The sequence below is a fragment of the Eleutherodactylus coqui genome, chromosome 3, assembly GCF_035609145.1.
Source record: "Eleutherodactylus coqui strain aEleCoq1 chromosome 3, aEleCoq1.hap1, whole genome shotgun sequence".
Lineage (NCBI taxonomy): Eukaryota > Metazoa > Chordata > Amphibia > Anura > Eleutherodactylidae > Eleutherodactylus > Eleutherodactylus coqui.
Window position 1 is genome coordinate 50,397,639 of NC_089839.1, and position 20,672 is coordinate 50,418,310.

Genomic DNA, 20,672 nt, shown 5'->3' on the forward strand with positions numbered 1-20,672 from the left:
TTGTACTGGGGAACTATATTATAACTACTACCTAAAATGTGGAGTATCTGAATAGCAAAACAGAATGGGGATTGTGTTGATACTTCTTTATTGTAATCGTATTTTCATTCTGTATACTTCGATATTATTTGTGGCAGTGAATAAAATATTTTTTGAACTATAATAAGTGACTGCATACAGCTGAGAGTAGGCACTATTGTACTGGGTTATTGCAGACTGCTGAGATGGCACTATACAGGAGGCACTACTGTACTAAGTGACTGCCGACTACTGTAGGAGCACTACAGGAGGTATTATTGCACTAAGAGACTAAGGGCTCATGTCCACGGGGAAAAGAAGAATTAAAATCCGCAGCGGATTTTAACTCTTCTCCCGCGCGCGGATCCGCACCCCATAGGGATGCATTGACCACCCGCGGGTAGATAAATACCCGCGGATCGTCAATAAAAGTGATTTAAAAAAAAATGGAGCATGAAAAAATCCGGACCATGCTCCATTTTCATGCGGGTCTCCCGCGGGGACGGCTCCCGCGGGCTTCTATTGAAGCCTATGGAAGCCGTCCGGATCCGCGGGACACAAAAATCATATTTTACTTACACGCTCCGGTTCTTCTCTTCGGCGCCGCGCCATCTTCTCTCAGCCGCGGCCGGATCATTTTGCTTCGGCCCGGCGCATGCGCGGGGCACGTCACCGACGTCATCGTGCACATCCGCCGAGCCGAAGAATGAAGATCCGGCCGCGACGAGAGAAGATGACGCCGCCGCGAAGAGAAGAAACGGAGCGGATCGGAGGTAAGTTTATTCTCATTTATTTGTATTTTCAGCGCTCATGTCCGCGGGGCAGGAGGGACCCGCTGCAGATTCTACATGTAGAATCCGTAGCGGGCCCGATTTTCCCCGTGGACATGAGGCCTAAAGACTGCTGATGAGGCACTATACAGGCGGCACTATTGTAATAAATGACTGAACACTGCTGAATGGGCGCTATATAGGAGGCACTACTGTATTAAGGGACTAAAGACTGCTGAGGGAGCACTATATAGGAGGCACTATTATACTAAGTGACTGAAGACTGCTGTATGGCACTATACAGGAGGCATCATTGTATTCAGTGACTGCTGAGGAGGCACTATACAGGAGGCACTATTATACTAAGTGACTAAAGACTGCTGTCAGGGCACTATACAGAGGCACTATTATACTATGTGATTGAAGACTGCTGTGGGGGCACTATGCAGAAAGCACTATTCTACTAAGTGACTGCAGATTACTGTGGAGGCACTATACAGGAGACATTATTGTATTAAGTGACTGTAGACTGCTGAGGGGGCACTATATAGGAGGCATTATTGTATTAATAGACTGCCGAGTACTGTGGGGGCAATATAGAGCAAATATTATTGTATTAAGTGACTTCAGACTGCTGAGGGGGCACTATATAGGAGGCACTATAGAGCAAACATTATTGTATTAAGTGACTTCAGACTGCTGAGGGAGCACTATACAGGAGGCACTATTGTATTAAGTGACTTCAGACAACTGAGGGGGCACTATACAGGAGGCACTATTGTATTAAGTGACTGAAGACTGCAAGGGGGCATAGACAGGAGGAATTTTTGTACTAAGTGACTGCAGACTGCTGAGGGGGCAGTATACAGGAGGCATTATTCTACTAATTTAATGCAGACTGGTGAGAGGGCACTGGTCCAATCAGCGGCAAAGCTGGTATTCCTGACTGTTTCCAGATAGTGTGGGGGAGCTCATGGTGTCGGCTCCCGCACCATCCAGCAGCAGTGGTAAGAAGTATTCAGTGACTACTTTCCACTGCCGCAGAGTAGCGCCTCCTTCTCAGCAGCATCACCAGAGACCTTTGTTGAAATCCATTCTGCATCTTCTTTCCTGCTTGTTTTGTACTGTAATGTATTTCAATGGAAGTCCATTGGCTGTCCTCATTACCATTACTTCAAATGAGCCTTCCAGCCTCCCCATTGTTTTCAATGGGCAATCCTGTCCTTTCCTTTAGTACATCCCCAGTCAACAATGCATTTCCTGTTGCACCATCATCCAATTGTGTGTGGTTAATTTAAACATGTACTTTAATGCATTTAGCCCCAAATTTGTCAATATCCCATCAATAAAATGTACTTGTAGTTTGAATATCTTGCTTTTCGCACTATCAATGGAGTGGTGACTTGGAGATGCAGACTGCATCGCTCTACAAAGTATCATTCAATTATCAAAACAATAGAGGGCAACATATCATAACTCTTGCCCTCAAAAAGCAATAGCAAATAAGAGAAATGAAGACAATAAGTGCTGCTCCTCGCAATGCAATGGAAAAGATGGTGCCTGTGTTGAGCAATGATGTATTGGTCCATATGGCAAGACAATTACCTCTTGTGAGAGGTCTTCTCCAACATAAAACAGATGGTAATTTGCCTAACCCAAAAGCTATAAATTTTGACATCCCTGAAAAGCCTAGTCAAGTGATACTCAATGATTCAGGAAAAGATGGTCCAAGCAGAACTCTGGTTTGGGGCAATGGAGATGGCACATTTGATGTGCCCAATGTGTTTTACCAACTGTACACGTGGCATTCCAATGTGGATCATTTATAATTGCCATATCTGTCCATTTTACTACAAATAAAGTACATGAACACCTCTAAGAGACTGAAATAATGAAGCTATTGATTCCAAATCTGGCACCTCAAAAGGTTTTAGTCGGTTTTGAGATGCCTTGTATGACTGCAGTGAAGATTACCTTTCCACATGCTGAGGTCAAAAGGTGTTATTTTCAACTGAGTCTCATTAGAAAAATAAAAAAATGTTAGTTTGAAGACTGATTTAAGATAAACATAACAAATACCCCTGAAGTCTCTTGCGGCATTATGGGCTTTTGTGTCAACTGAAGATTTGAGATGTACTTTTGATATTGAGAGTGCAGCCGAAAGAGATCATCAGTTGCCTATAAGAATATGAAACCATCATGATTAGAGATGAGCGAACACCAAAATGTTCGGGTGTTCGTTATTCGTAACGAACTTCCCGTGATGCTCGAGGGTTCGTTTCGAACAACGAACCCCATTGAAGTCAATGGGCGACCGGAACATTTTTGTATTTCGCCGATGCTCGCTAAGGTTTTCATGTGTGAAAATCTGGGCAATTCAGGAAAGTGATGGGAATGACACAGTGACGGATAGGGCAGGCGAGGGGCTACATGGTGGGCTGCATCTCAAGTTCACAGGTCCCACTATTAAGCCACAATAGCGGCAAGAGTGCCCCCCCCCCCCCCCCACTGTCAGCATAAAGATCGTCCTCCTCTGGCACAGCTGTAACAGCTGTAGCAGAGAAGAACGATGTTTGCCCATTGAATTCAATGGAACCGGCAATACAGCCGACTCCACTGAATGCAATGGGCTGCCGGCGATCGCAGGATGAATGGTCGGAAAGGGGTTAAATATATAACCCCTTTCCTGCAATTCATCCAGAAATGTGTTACACTAAAAATATATACCGGCGTATAAGGCGACGGGGCGTATAAGACGACCCCCCAACTGTCACCTTATACGCCGGTAATACAGTGGAGCAAAGAATAAAAAGCATTACTTACGTTTTTAGATGATCTGCGGCGCTCCTGCAGGCTGTCACTCCCTCCTGGTCCACGGCAGACAAGCTTTCTCCACGAAAGACTTTAAATCCCTGCCTCCAGAAGCACATGTGCCTTCAGCCAATCACAGCCAATGACAATGATGTCATTGAATGGCTGTGATTGGCTGTGTTTCTGGAGGCGGGGATTTCAAGCCTTGAAATCCCCGCCTCCAGAAACACAGCCAATCACAGCCATTCAATGACATCATTGTCATTGGCTGTGATTGGCTGAAGGCACGTGTCTTTCTGGAGGCAGGGATTTAAAGTCTTTCGTGGAGAAAGGAATACTCTGCCGTGGATTAGGAGGGAGCGACAGCCTGCAGGAGCGCCGCAGATCATCTAAAAACGTAAGTAATGCTTTTTATTCTTTTCTCCACTGTATTACCGGCGTATAAGGTGACAGTTGGGGGGTCGTCTTATACGCCCGGTCGCCTTATACGCCGGTATATATTTTTAGTGTAACACATTTCTGGATGAATTGCAGGAAAGGGGTTATATATTTAACCCCTTTCCGACCATTCATCCTGCGATCGCCGGCAGCCCATTGCATTCAGTGGAGTCGGCTGTATTGCCGGTTCCATTGAATTCAATGGGCAAACATCGTTCTTCTCTGCTACAGCTGTTACAGCTGTGCCAGAGAAGAAGGATTTGTCTTCTATATGTTCTCAATGGGGTCAGCGCTGCTGCCGCTGGCCCCATTGAGCGCATATAGAATGCATCCATAGCGAGCAGCGGGAGGGGCAGACTTTCATATCAGGCGGACACCTTATCTCCCCAGCCACTCACAGCAGGGGGGTGGTATAGGGCTTAAACGTTGCAGGGGGAAGTTGTAATGCCTTCCCTGTCTTTATATTGGCCAAAAAAAAGCGCTAACGTCTCAGGGAAGAAAGTTTAATTTACCAGAACAACGCATGGTGTTCGTTACGAATAACGAACATCCCGAACACCCTAATATTCGCACGAATAGCAAGCTCGGACGAACGCGTTCGCTCATCTCTAATCATGATGCATATGAGATAAAGAAGAGGAAATATGAGGTAATATATGACATGGTTGCCACTTCTGTACAGGGCTATTAACAGGTGAAAGATAAGCTTAAGTACTTAGGGAGATTGGCTAATTTTCAGTAAAGAATTGTATTTCTTCATGTGTTCAAAGATTGTTTAATAAACTGGAGTTATTGTTATTAGACCACTTTAATAAACTGTTATTTTGTCCATGTGGGCAATTCATTTTCCATGTGAGGGCAATTTTCTGTGTGGGTAACGTTTCATGTGGGCAATTTTCCTGTGGGCATTCATAACTGTAAGAATTCTTTCTGTGGGCATTTATCCATTTTTCTAGCCTATAATGCAATATGAATGGGTGCAAATGTATGATGGGGTCAGACAGTTCATAAAAGGTGAACAACCTGCCTGGAATGTAGTATGGAGGATCAGGTGAGGTAAAGCACCATTTACATGCAATGATTATCACTCAAAATTTGTTCAAACGATGGCTTTTGAGCAATAATCGTTGCATGTAAAGGCTTCCATCTTTCACTCTTCAGCTGAATGATGATTTTTAGGTGAGCTTAAAATCCATCGTTCATCCGGAGAGAGTCATGAGAAAAGTCCGATAGCAGCACAAATTGTCATACCCCACCCAGGGGCTGGGCATGCAGTATGCAATAGCCAAAGCAGAGTGACTGGATCCTTGTCACTACAAGAAGTAGATACCTTGAAAGAAAAAAGCTCCGGCAGCATCCAAGGTGCAGTTTCAATATCCAAAAGGTTTTATTTTTCCATCACAAAAAAACATGCAGGTAACGTTTCGGCCTTGTTGGCCTTTGTCGAGCTTGACAAAGGCCAACATGGCCGAAACGTTGCCTGCATGTTTTTTTGTGATGGAAAAATAAAACCTTTTGTTCATCCGGAGAGAGATAGCCGGAACCACATGCTGTGTTCTCCTCAGGAGCAGCTGATTACATCGTATTCAGCTGACAGCCTGAGGCAGCCCATGGGAAAAGAATGCAGCTGAGTGCAAAGTCCAGACCACAGGCTGGGATTTGCAAACACCAGCTGGAGGCTCATTTACATGCAAATGAAGCTGCTAAAGTGGGATTTGCAAACAGCTGCTGGGGGCTCATTTACATGCAAATGAAGCCGATAAAGTGCTAATGGGCATTAGTGCCCATTAGCACTTCATGCAAAATGATCATTAGAACTGTCAAACTTTCAATCTCTTGAAAGATTGTCTTCGCATATAAATGAGCCTTAACTGGTTAACTTTCATGCCACGTATCACTAAGTACCAATAATTATACCCGGTCTCCATATAAACACCAGGACTTGTGAATACGACCAAGATATGACTGATGACCCCTCTTATTAATACTGGAATAACACATCCCCATAGTCCAATCCTCCGATTCTCTGATCTCCACACCCCAGTAATATCACCCTGAAAAAAAATCACCTGCTGCTCATCACATGAAGATTATTAAATCTTTCTGCTGTTTCTGGACGATCCCGCTATATTTGTATCCAGGTGGCAGTTTTCAGGTCATCTGATATATGGATATTATTACATCCAGCAATATGCCTGCAGACTCCTGTACGTAGAAGGTTACATTTACATCTCTTACTGTATCAGATAAGCTGCGTAATATGTATGAGAGTCGTTTCGTTACCCTATCACCTCTATTATGTTTTTCTGTGTCCTCCTCATCTCACTCGCCCTTAGGATCACACAAGTCACACATCTCTAGTTCCTGTAGGACAGTCAGTGGATCAGTCGTGTTACACAGCTCCTCAATGAGAGGCATCTTCCTGGACAGTTCATCCTTCTTTATTTCCAGCTTGGGAATCAGAGAGTGACTGTAACAGATCATCTTTCACCCAGGAGATCACTCTTATGACCCAGTCCTCCACATTATCCAGCCACCTCCTGATTAGTGTTACTCATTTTAATCATCCGAGTGATAAAATCCTCCCAATTTATGTAAAATTGAATCGGATTAGTCCGAACTGAGTTTTGAAGAAAATAACTGGAAATTAAATTTCCCCAAACGCCTGCTGCAGAGGTCATTGTGCAGCCAATCAGCAACCAGGGTGCCTTGCCGATGTCACCAAATGTGTCCTCCATCTTGCATAGGGGCAGCAGTTTCATTGGACGCCTGCATCACATGACCTAGCCATAAATAACATAGACATGTTGTAACCAGCGTTCATTTGACAGTTGAGCACAGGACAGAGAAGCTGCATCACATTTGTATGCCTATACAACATGTTGTCAGGACAAAATATTCTATAGAGAATATATTGTTGCTTGTGTTAAAGCTTGTATTGGGGTTATATTGCAGTGAACAGAGAAAGAAGCTGCATCACGTATTTATGCCTATATAACACGTGGTCTGTTCTTAATAGGCACAGATATTCTACAGAGGATATATTGCTGCCGGTGTGACAGTGTGTATACCAGCAGAGAACTTACACAGGGCTCTATTGGAGGGAGCAGAGAAAGAAGCTGCATCTTGTTTATATGCCTATTCAGAATGTGGTCTTTACATTGGGAGAGGGTATACTTCTGCTGCTGTTAACAAATAAAGCAGCAAAGTAGAAAGACAAACTACTCTTTGACATGGGGAAGATTGTACTTATCTGTTTTTTGGCTTCAGATCTCATTCAAAGTTGCCAATCCGACCACTACGAATTATTTGCAGACCTTACGCAACCAGCAGTGGGGTTTGGAAAATACAATTATGCTGCGCCAAACAGGGACAGCTCACAAAGATACAAGCTATACTCTGCGGCCTTCTGTTCTTACATCTTGTGCCTCCCAGGGGTTGTGGCTTATTTAGTTACCAGTGCTTATTTTTGTCAAAACAAAGAAAACCCGACAGGGAAACGGCAAATACACACGGTGCGTGTCAGAGGCCTCAGACGTCATACAAACTCACCAGTATGGACACTATGAATTATTTGCAGACTTTACGTACCCAGCAGTGGGGTTTGGGGAATTTAATTATGCAGTACTAAACAGGGACAGCTTACAAAGATACAAACTGTACTCTGTGGTCTTCTGTTCTCACATATTGTGCCTCCCAGGGTTTGTGGCTTATTTAGTTGGTGGTGTTCTTTTTGTTTATATAAAACAAAAAGAAAACCCAACAGGGGAACAAAGTGTGTGTGTCAGCGGCCTCAGACAGCATTCTAAGTCAACAGTCTGGCCACTATGAGTTATTTTAGGACTTACAAAGCTGGCATTGGTTTTCTGCAAACTACAAAGTTAACTGATAAGTTACACAAAACTACACCAAAAGGCGAACCAAAACAACCCACAAAATAAATAAGTAAAAAGGAAACATGAAGAAAGCAAGGGGTCGGGGATGTGCTGGTGGAGGTGTAAGAGGATGGGCCAAGGTGGCGCTTTAAGCGGCTCCCACTAAAGCAACAGCTCCACGTTCTGCAGGAGGTGAGGCAAGCCCACTGCCATTACTTAGAATTGGTTCTGCCTGTGTATTACATCTGGACACACAGAACAGGTCATAGAGTGGATGACACAGAATGCCTCCAGTACCACCACCTCCTCTTCCTCCCAGTCGCAGGCACACAACTATCAGTCTGCACCAGTCGGGCATGAGCATCCCCCCTCTACTTCACTCCGCATGAAATTCCCCACACCATCCAAAGTAGTCTACATGGATCAGTCTAGGGAGCTGTTTGATCATTCAAAATCATGGATGTCAACCAGAATCATGGATGAGTCTAAAGAAAGAAGAAGACCTAGATATTGAATGCACTAATGGCCAACTATTTTTCTCCTCCGAAGAGGAAGATGAGCGAGGGTGAGTGTGCATGGTCAGCCCTCCACAGGTAATGTGTACTCAGAAGGATGTGGAAAAGGAGGCTCCCGACTCCCGATTCTTACAGTGACATAGAATCCACTCAGAAGAACAACGAAGAGGAAGAGGAGGTGGAAGATGATGAGATGCTTGACGCAACATGAACAGACAGAGAAAGTAATGATAGCAGTCATGTCTAGAAAATTAATGACTCCCATGACGAGTCCTATTTAACATACTTAACCATCTATTGACCATCAGGGTATTATCAAACATAAGGAAATGGAATAACATGGAGGATGTAGCAAATCTATCTCCATAAAGATAGACATTTTCTCAATGCTGCACATCTCTAGATATTAGTAAATATACATTAGGTCTGTCCACAGGTCTGGTCTCAACCTTTTCTACACATGATCTAGGGCAGGTTTTGGTTTTAAATTCCTGTGTTTTTCATTGTCAAGCTGAGCTATGAATAGGAGTCAAGCTGTGTAGGCTTGAAATGCGTCCTATGCTTTAGGTTTTTGCCACCTTCCTTTTGGTATGATGTTTTTAACTATCATGGAATAAAAGTAATAATTTGTAATAGTATATTGAGTGCAGGATGTTCTTCTATTCTTCTGATAGGACTGACAATCACAGGCAGCACTTATCCATGATGGTCCAAGGGTATGTCAATTCCTGCGTGGATGTACTCAGACATGGCGTTGGCCCTTTTGACTTCTGGGTGTGTAAACTGGACGAGTGGCCAGAGCTTGTACAATATGCTGTAGAGCTTCTTGCCTGCCCCGCTGCCAGTATGCTGTCAGAAAGGGTGTTCAGTACAGCTTGGGGTGTGATAACTGACAGACGCATCCACCTGTCCACAGACAATGTGGATCAACTGATATTTATAATTATGAACCAGGCCTGGATTTCACCTAACTTATGCATCCTCATGACACAGTCCACTGATTAGCTAGTTCCATGCAATTTTTACTCATATATGACTGAGCATTGATTTATATCAAAGAACACACTATACCTTCAAGATGCTATTGCTTGTGGTGCTGCTGCTGCTCTCCTTCTCCTGCTTCTGCCCTCCTTCTCCTGCTTCTGCCACATTTCTTCCTCCTTCTTAAATTAAAAATGCCAATATGGAAATACGTAGCTGCAGCTCTCATGTTTCCACAAGGAGCCCACTCTGCTCTCAAGGTGCTGTTGGTGGTAATGGTGGTGGAACTACTACTGCTGTTCTCCTTCTCCTGCTTGCATCATGTTTCCTTCTCCCAAAACAAAATTTTTTTAAAGCACAAGAATTAGCTGTAGCTCTACAGCTTCTCCTTGGAGAAGGCTCGTGCTTGGCTGTTCTGTTCACCTGTCCTGGCTTTGGATGGGGGTCTGTATGTAAGACGGAGAATGCTGAAGGTGGCACTTTTCTATCCAGTTTAAAAGACTGACAGGGACAGACACTATGTAAAATTGAGAACAAAGAGGTCTCATTCCCACTTATTGACCCCTATGATGCCATCCTGCTTCTGTTCTCCTTCCTGTCTTCCTGCATCTTTCTGCATGGAAATCTGAGGCAGAACCAACGCTGGATGGCCAAATGTAATGTGAAAAGAGCCTTACTCCTATTTTAGACTTTTGGACTACTTGATCTTGCTTCCATTTCTTTCACTTATGTTTGTGATATATCAAAAGAGACATTTATGTTTGCAGTTACCTTTAGCCTAATTCCCCTTCGGTTAAATGTAGTCCAAGAAATCAACCACCAGACTAGCAAAGAGTATCTAAGTTCTAGGGCCATCTGACTACCCTAAATCTAATGGAAATTGTTAGGATGTGCTGCTGGGTTTTGTTTAACTACATGGGTTTCCAGCAGCACGGCTCCACAGGTGGGGTTGATTGGGTTGGCTGGGTGTGGATTGCTCTCGCCAGCCAATTTCCCAGGTCTGCTGCTCATATAGATCAGCTCCTATGCTGTGGCTGCTGGCCTTTCCCTGTTTGTTCAGTATGCTCAGTGTGAACAGTGTTATGTTCCTGCATGTCTGTGCATGTGGCCGGGCATGAGATGTGAGCGCGCATGTTCATTGTGTGTTTTGATATGATCAGTGTCATGTTCTTGCGTGTCTGTGCAGGTTTTTATACATGTGGTGTGAACTGTGTCTTGCTGGTGATCATTTATCATCCAGGATTAGGTAGGTCCCTAGGTTCCAGCGTGGATCGTCCCTATTGGGACAATCACCGTGCTTGAAGGCAGGTTTCTAGGGTTAGTTGTCTCATTAGAGTAGGGACCCGCAGACAACGAGGACCCTTAAAGTGGGCTCGCGGGCTTAAGTATCTTGGTCAAAATACAAACTAATACCTCATACATTCTATAGTTATTCCATCTGGCTAAGTGTGCAGGTATGCAGGTGAGTGTTTTGAGCGGTTGTCAGTCATTGGTTTATATCTGTCCACGAGTATGAAGTCCATTTCCCAGGTCTGCGGTTCCGTCTGAGTTCGCCTGTCAGTGAGCATGAAGTCCATTTTGCAGTTCCGTCTGAGTTCAACGGTTCGTGGGTGTGGAAGACCTAACAAAAAAATTGTTAAATGGGGTTCTATTGATGACATTCCATTAGTTCCTTCTCTAAGCATTGCAGGAGTCAGACCATCAAATATCTGTTCGAATGCAGTCGGACTCATAAACGTATTTGAAGAACTGATGCAAAGCGATATATTTGATAACATTTATCAAATCCAATCAGTTTAGAACAGCTATAAATTAAAAGGAAAACTCAACCCCCTGCGGAACAGGATGTCAGGCATAAAGAGGCAGGTTATTGTATATGTCACCTGTGGGGACGTCTTCATTGTGAATAGAACTGACTTCATCTGAGTCTTATTTCTCCCTTTGAAGAAGATTTTAGCTATAAAGAAAATGTCATGTTTGGAAAAGAAATTAAAAAAAACTGAACATTTCCTTTCTCTAAAGCAAGCTATTGAAAAAAGGAAGAAAAGCTTGGCAGGTAGAGTACGGATACCTTTTCAATCGTTTGCTGTTTTCATCGATAATACATTGACATTCCCAACAGGAAACACTATCAGGCTCCATTATTCCTGCAACTACCGCTCAAGAATAATTCTATTTTGTGCCAGATGGTGAAATGAAATGAAATTGAATCTTTCTAGTAAGAATCTAGTTCATCTTATCAGGAGCTTAATTTTTGAAGTTTACCTTAAAGATAACTGGGTCAGTCTTAAATCTTAACCCTTTAAAGACCAGAGTGTTTCAGTCCTAAGGCCTCATGTCCACTGGAAAAATACAATCCGCGCAGAATCCGGATTCCGCGCGGATTTGCTTTAAATGTTTTTTTTTTTTTTGCATGCAGATATCCGCACACATTGCCATCAATGTGATAGCAATGTTGCCAATCCGCGGCAAAATGGAGCATGCCACGTTTTTTCTCCCGCGCGTGAAAAACGCAATTCTTTTAAAATGCCATCCGCGGGTGCAAAAATCTATTTAATGGACCGCAGATGGCCAATGATTCCCTATAGGCAAAATCCTCTGCGGAATCCGCAATTCCATTTAGCTAGTTGACATGAGGCCTAAAGAACCAGACACTTTTTAGCAATTTTACCCATACAGTGGTTTTATGGTCCTATTTTTTTTCTGGCCTGCCGAAATTATTTTTACTGCGTTTTTTTGGGGCACAAATATTTGTAATACATTTTTTCACTGAAATTGTTTTCCCTTATTTTTATTTCATTAGGGGTAACATGTACAAAAGCTAAAATGTATATTGTAAGGGGAGGAGCTTTAATACTGTGCCGTATATTTACTGTCTGCTCAGATTAAAGCCCAGGACCAAGCTCCGTTTATTTATGGCGCTAGGTCCTTAATGGGTTTAAGCAGGGGAGAAAAAGCAGTGCAGTGAATCAATAAACAGAATTGTCCTTTGTGATCCCATTTCATATCACTCCATTTTCGTATAGTTTCCCATAAATTAAAGAGGGAAAGTATGAGAAATGACAAGTCTATAAAGTTTTATTCCGATTTCAGCAAATAGTTTTTTTTTATAATGAGGAGTACTCGATGTGCCAATATACTTACTATATCTGTTCTTCATTGTATTCAAAATTTCTGCTTGCTGTCCCCTAAAGGGGTGTTCAGTTCTAAACTATTGATAGCCCATCTTTAGCAGAGGCCATTGATAATAGATCAGTGGGTGTCTGCTGCCAAAAGCCTGGACTGATTAGCTGTTCATTGGGCCAGTGCACTCATGCACTGAACTGATTTTTGCAGGAAGCAGACAGCTCCATTCTCACTGCAGTGGCCAAGTTTGGTATTACAGACATTCACTTCAATGGGAACTTTGCATGTAATACTATGCCTGGCCATTGCAGGGAGAACAGAGCTGTCTACTTTCTGCAGAAATCAGCTCAATACACAAGCGCATTGGCATGGCAATCAGCTGATCAGCAGGGGTTCCTGGCAACAGACTGATCTACTATTAATAACATAACCTGAGAATAAGCCTACAATACTTTACAACTGGACAACCCTTTTAATCAGAAGTTTAATTCCATTGGCACAAAAATCTGCAGAGATCACAAAATTATGAGGAATTAATACAGAAATAGTCTGATTTTCGTGCCATGCATGGCCTTCACCAGGTGACAGCGCCGGATCGTGGGAGCTGGTAAGTGTAAAAAATACATCACCTGGCTCAATTTCACATAATCTAATAGCATTATAACTAAGTTTATGGTTCTGTGGGGATGTGTCGGGTTCCCTTTAAGATGAAACAGTTTTCAAGAGCAGGGACCAAGAAAAAGGTAAATGGACCCCACTTATTAAACAGGTTTGTACCCACCAAACACAGATTTCAGTAACTGAGCCCTGCCATATTTTCAATTGGCCCCATCAGCACTGGGCAAAGTGTCAGAATTGTCATGGGACTTAGGGTGGCTTTACACAGGACAACTATTGTTAAAATAGTAACTACAACCAATGTTATTGTACAAATGACTGTTGTTCGGGTGCTTTTACACATAGCGATTGTTGTTCACTTGTTCATGGTCGCTGACGCACGCACCTCCGTGCAAAGTTATTGGTTAGCTATTGAAAGACAACTGATTATCTGCTTATACCAGACAATGACTACTCATGCTAATTGCACCAAATAGGGGGAAAATTCCTTCCCGTATCAAAATCCAGCAATTCGCCAGAAATCTAGTATATACTCGTAATATTATATATTTCAAGACAGACATCTAGGCTCCTCTTGAACTTGCTCAAGGTCTTACTCTATTGTATACTGATGGATATAGAACATTTAGTTCCCAATGAAGAGAATCGATAATACAGCAGTGATTATTTCAGACACAATGTTCTATAGGACAATGGATTAGCAAAGTGGGAAGTTTTCTTTGTCCACACCATAATTAGTAGACTAATTGTTTGTCAATTGCTGTTGGCATTTTAATGCTTTCACAGAATTTAAGATGGAATTAAAATAAAGTGTTCTCTAAGGAGGGTACCATGTGTCATCTTACAGCTGACTGCTCACATTTTGGATATTGTGAGAACTTGGTGGTTGTTAGCTGTTTGGATCGCCATCTTTCCTCCACCAAATGGATGGTTGTACACAAGCAAACCACGTCCAAAATATGAATTCAGCTTAATGGTAACTTATCATCTTTGAGCCCCATAAACTACATTATAGAGCCGAGGAAATGGGGAGTTCGGGGAGCTGTGTTACATACTCACCGGGAGCAAAAAGTTCAATTTGGTTTAAATTAGTTTGAACTGAACCATACTTTCACAAATACCTCTAAAACAGGTGTATAACACTGTTTAAGAGCCATAAAAGCCCTGTATAACAGTCTTAAGTCATCTATGAGTATATCTAAGTGCTTTTGAGAAATTATTAAGGCAAAGTTAATGAAGAAGAGTCAGAAGGAGAAAGAGACGGAATAGGAAGAAAAAGAGGAAGAAGGAAAAGATGAAAAATTGAATAAGGAGGAAGAAGGAAAAAATAATGGGAAGAAACAGAAAAGGAAAAGCAACGGGAACAGGAAGAAAAAAAAGAAAAGATAGAGAAAAAGAGGAAGAAAAGGAAGAGAAACAGTAAGGGAAAGGAAGAGGGAATAGGAAGAGGAAGAAGGGAAAAGAAGAGAAAGGGGAAAAAGAAGAGGAAGTAGAAGAAGAAAAATCAGAACAAGAAAAGGAAGAGAAAAAAAGAATTGGACGTGGGATTAGGAAGATGGAAAAAAAAAAATAGGAAGAAGAACAGGAATAGGAAGAAGAAAAAGAAAGAGGAAAGGGAATAGGAAGAGGAAGAAAAAGAAAAATAGGAACAGAAAAATAGAAAGGAGAACAAGAAAGAAGGAAGAGAAAGAGGAACAGGAAGAGGAAATAGAAAGAGAAAGAATAAAAAGGAATAGAGAGAGGAAAAGGAAGAAGAGGAAGAGAGACAAGAATAAGAAGGCATTTTAGTGGCTTTGGTCGAGACGAACAACTCATGGTTCGGGTTTGCGCTGAACTGAACTTTTAGCAAAGTTCAAACTGAAACAGTAACTGAACACTATTCCAAACAGTTGCCTAAATAACAAAGGTATATAGTGCTCCCACTACCATGCATTGCAAAATTAATGTACTCTCAAATGTCTAAGCAACAGTGCCACACAATGTAAGTATCCTAGGTTCAAATCTGATCAAGGATAACATCAGCATGGAATTGGAAATACCCATGTAGACATTGTTCTTGGTCAAGTTTGAACCTAGGATGACAGTGCTACAAGGCAGCAGGCCTAACCACTGAGCCACCATGCATCTTCCTTCTCTGGAGAAGGAGAAGTACGATAAGAAGAAACACTAAGAGAACATACAAACTCCATGCAGATGACCATCACCATTGTTGTAATTCAGGGCTCTTCGACAGTGTTTAGGACCAGTCACGGTAAATTTACGGCGGCTGGTCCTGGGCTTAGAGCACCGCCGATAGTAAAATTACAGCAGTGCTCTAAGTCTCCTGCTCTGCAATCAGTCAGATGCAGGAACAGGTTATCAGCTGTTAGTGACAGCTGATGACCCGGAGCAGAAGGCAGGAGGGGTTTTTAACCCTTCCTGCCTTCTGCTTCCCCGATATACAGCGCTCAATGAGCACTGTATGGGCAAAGTGAAAGTAACATGTACTTTCACTACGGGAGCCTTGAGGGGTCATGTGACCTCCTGGGATTCCCTGCTACTGCAGAGCTGGAGGGTCAGACTAGACCCTGGCAGCTCTGTAGGTGACTAATGTCACCACAGGGGTTGCTTACCCCTGTAACTAGGGCTCCTATGGACGCCCTAGCTACAGTGGAAAAGTGTAAAATAAAGAAAAAAAAATGTGAATGTCCCCCAGAGGTCTTATATGACGTCATGGGGGACATAGATAGTAAAAAACACAATTACATACATAAGTAAAACAAAACAACAGAATAAAACAACAATACATACGAAAGAAAGAGAATAACACAAAGCAGATGCCAACAAAAACCGTTGCCGTATGCTCCCTATAAACCAAAACCATACATACTATATATCAAAACATCCAAAACAAATAGAGGAACCCGTTCCCATACTTTATTTTAGTGTAAATATAAAAATAATTTTAAAAAAATTATAAATGTTAAAAAAATGATTTTTTTTAGCTTTTTAACCCCAATAAAACTAAAAAACGTGAAAAAAGTCAGTGAAAAAGATATTAAAAAAATAGTCCTATATGTCACGGGAAAAAAAAACGCAGCAAAAATTATTTTGGTAGCTAAAGGAAAAAAATAGAGCAGTAAAACCGCCGCATGGGTAAAATCCCTAAAAAGTGTTTGGTCCTTAATGTACAAAACAGCTTGGTCCTTAAAGGGTTAATACTAGTTTTAGTGAGTTTTATTGACTATCTCATTTTGTTTCCAGGAACTTTACCGATTAGAGCCTTGTGCCAGATATCCCATTTCTGGTATCTTTCATTTATTTTTTTCCTTGTTTTATTTTAAAATACTGCCTTGTTGTGTATACCTGTATACCCTTTACTCCTGTGTAACAACCTTTTTATATATCCCTTGTATATATATGTATATATGCACTGCTAGTCTTTTTAGAATAAATCTGCAATTTATTAGTCAAGCCTTGTCCGTTTTAAAACAAACCATAACTCCAAAGATTGTTTTTCATAGTCTGGGTCTCAGCTTCCCTGAACAGCTGGTAGTGGCAGCGTGTGTATGTGCAGGTATTGCAGGGTGGTGAGCAATTAGAACTCAGCAGGTACAGATCCCTCTCTATTCAAATGACTCCACTCTTGCAATCTTGCTAGAGTAATTGAACGAGGCTCGGCCGTGACATATGGTCATAGTGGCAGGGCACTCAGATCAATGGATCTATGACAAATTGGTGATAGAGGCAGAATTCGTTGGGGTCCCCACCCCTCTCCCATCCGTGACACTGCTTGTGCTAAATTCTGACCTTCCATCAGCATAGTGCAACACAAGCCTGGATTCATCTGACTAGGCAATGTTTTTTCCGCTGCCCAGTGATCCAATTTTTGCACTCTTTCACCCACTGGAGTCTCCTCCTTTCTGCTTCTCTTAGACAGTGATGATGCTGGAACTGGTCTTCTGCTGTTACAGTCCATCCATGCTAAGAAATGACGGTCACATTAGTTGAAAGATCAGTGTTGTATTCAATTGGATTTGCACCACCTGTTCATCAGAATGATTATTGACATCCTTCTCTGACCCCTTTTGGTAATGAAATATTTCTGTCCACAGGATCCCCTTTAGCTGGATGCTTTGCACAGATTCTCAGCAACCTCAAAGCTGGTTGGGGAGCTCGATCCATTCCCTACCCTCCAGGGGAGTCATCTGATGCAGCAACAATGGAGTTACAGCACCAATAGTTCTCAGCCATGGTCCTTAAACAGTTAATATTTCACAGTAGACCTCAGAGGTCCCAGAACATCAGTACTTTAGTTTGTCCAACTGCACAGCAAAACTGTCCCACAAGTCTCCAGAACCATAACCTGCTCTCTTTTATATCCTCTCAGACAGTCTACCAGAACCTTCCAGCAGGTTCCTTAGATCAACATTGCTCATTCACTTCTGTTGCAAAAAGTCTCTTTATTTATGTTGGAGCTCCCTCTAATGTCTGATTCTGGTATTGCATTCTCTCACGTATCAATGGTAACAGAGGGGAGGGAATCTGACACAGCGCCACACTATCACCAATGACCATATCTCATTGGAAGTTTTTGAGATCGCTGGGTTTTCCCATTGATTCTATGCTGCACTCAGGGTCACAGGTCTGATTTCCATACAAGGAATCTACAATCATGAAAGGGTTTGTCATCTCAAATAAAGTGGTCATTCAGTGTATTGTAGTTGTGACAATGGTAAAACTAATAATGCTATTGTTGGTCACAAATTGCCTTCTATCCTGGTTTAATTTTTACTGGAAGTACAGAGTTGCCATGATTAAAGCCATGCAAGAATTAGAGGTCCGGTTTTCCCTTTTATCTGCATCTAATAGGTATTTTTTGATAGAGGCTTTGTCATAGTGAAACGGTTGATTTGATACCTTGGAGGGAAATACGATGAGTTTCCAGCTCAAAACAGGTTTGTGCTGCCAAATGAAGTACAATTGCTTTTCAAGCAAATGTAAATGAAATCCCTTGCAGAGTGCAGCTTGAGAATAAGACACAGATGATACATGAGACCTGTTATCCTGAATGCTGGCTCCCGTCCTCCACATTAATCGTGATTACACCTCACATTCACAAATGTTTTCTTTCTTGTTTTGTTGTTTAGCGGAGAACATTGCAGATTTCCCTCCAGTCTTTACTATTATGAGAGAAGATCTTCCAAAACCAGGAGGGCTTCAGATTTTGGAAATTGGTCCAGGAAGAGAAACCGACACCCCACCATTCTGTTGCTACATAATCCCTTCATTGTGCATATTCCATCTACCAGGAGGCAGTCCATTACTTCTCCATATAAAGCATCATTTACCAAATGACAAAATCAACAACTTGAGGCACTTTGGTATCTTTTATTTTTCCAGTTACATAGATACATAGGAGCTTGCTTTTTGCAGGATGAGTTGTATTTTCCAATTGTACCATTTCATGTGCCATATAATGTACTGGAAATCTTTTTAAAAAATTTCTAAATAAGAAGAAATGGAAAAAATATATACAATTGTGCCATTTTTGGCCAGTTTTGCTTTGACGACATTCACAGTGCAGTAAAAATGATGTCATATTTTTCTATGGGTTAGTATGATCATGGAAATGCTAGATTTATAGAGTTTTTTTAAGCAATATGGGTAAAAAAAAAGTTTAAAAAAGTTTTCTGTCACCATGTTTTAACCCCCATAACATTATTTTTTTTCTTGGATAAGAGCTGACTTAAAAAGAAAGCTTAAATTTGGGCCTAATTTTGCATATAATTTTTTGGGGGATGTCGCTCGCTGTGAAGTAATCATAATGTTATATTTTAGTAATCTGGACTTTTGTGGACGCAGTGAACAATTTTTTCACTTATGTTTTGATGAGACAATTGGGAAAAGTATATTTTTTACTTTTAATATATTTTTTCATTTTTAATAATCAAAAAACCTTAACTTATTTTGACATTTTTCTTTAGCCCCCACAGGGAACTTGAACCTGCAATTGTTTGATCACTCATATAGTAGAATGCAATACCATAGTATTGCATTATATTGTATTCTGCCACAGGCACTCCAATCTTTTATGGTAGCCCTGTGAGCCTTTGGAAGGCCCAGGCTGACATGAGAATCAAATGGCATGTCTAGATCCTATCACAGAGGGTGCCCTGGATAGGTATGGAGCCACAGGTGTAGTTACTATGCAGGTCCATAAAGTAGTCAGGCGTAAGAAAAAAGTTAGTATCAGGTGGTCCGAGATTAACAGCACAACGGAGGAGGTGGGTGTCGTTGTCGGGAGGAAAGCCAAAGGTCGGTATCAGGTGGTCTCAGGTTCGCAGTGCAATGGAGGCTGCAGGTATCATTCTCGGAAGCTAAGTCAGAGGTAGATATCAGGTGGTCTCAGGTTCACTTTTTGTGGGGGAGAAGAAGAGCTTGATCATGGCTAATGCACAATAATCCTGCAATGAGCTGGGGGAAGGGCCAGGCTTTTATACGGAATCCTAATTAGAAATAGGGAGGGGCCAGGACAGGGAGGCAGGAACTAGGCTAACAGGAACATACAACAAGGCAAGGTTTGGCAGGGAAGCTTGTCCAGAAAGCTGGACAGCTCACTGGGTGGAGCCACCATCCGGAGCACAGGAGGTCCCAGGTTTGAGTCCTGATATCTGGGTTACAATGCCCCAACCCAATCTAGCACTGTATACATTTTCCATCCTTCTTCCCTGTCTTTGCCTTAGAGTAGGAGACACTAGAGAGCAGGAGATAGGAAAAGGCAATTTTTACTGCAGAAGCCACAAAGTGGGCACTATTACTATTGGGGCCACAAGGGTGTACTTACATATGTAACTAAGTTTAACTTGACACTAAACATGTTAAATAAACTGCAGGACAGAGTATTTCCTTGTTGTTGCAATAGCTTTTCAATGGCCTTTGTTATGTTAAAATAACGTATTGCAGCAACTTATTAATGTATGGTTAAACTTTAGTACATTTCTACTTTAGGAACCATAAAGTTGGCTTATTACTATGGAGCGCAAAAAGTTAATTACTGTGTTATACAGTCTCAGCGCCAGCACCCGGAAAACCTGGATAGGTGCCAGAGCCCACCATGACTTGGTGGGCCCACCCAGAACCTCTTACAAGTGACAGGGCAGACATGAGAAATAAGGAAATGTGGACCTGCGGTGCTGTAGAGAGGATCAGCACCTGCGGTGATGTCAGAAAAGGTGGAGCTCAGCAATGGAGAATACGATAGTGCTGAAGGACCCGCGATGATGTCACGAGGGGCAAAGCCAAGCAGTGAAGACTAAAGGTCCTGAGATTTTTTGGGTGAGATCTTGTAGCCAAGGAAAGTACTGGGAGTTGTAGTTCTCTCCTGTTTTGACTTTCCATTACAATAGCCTGGATGTGTTGGCAGTTGTAGTTCTTTTATACGTCCCATTATTCTTTATCATATCACATAACAGCATAGACATGCTGGGACTTGTAGTTCTACATATTATATATACTCTCCTTGTAATTTCCTCTGTTAA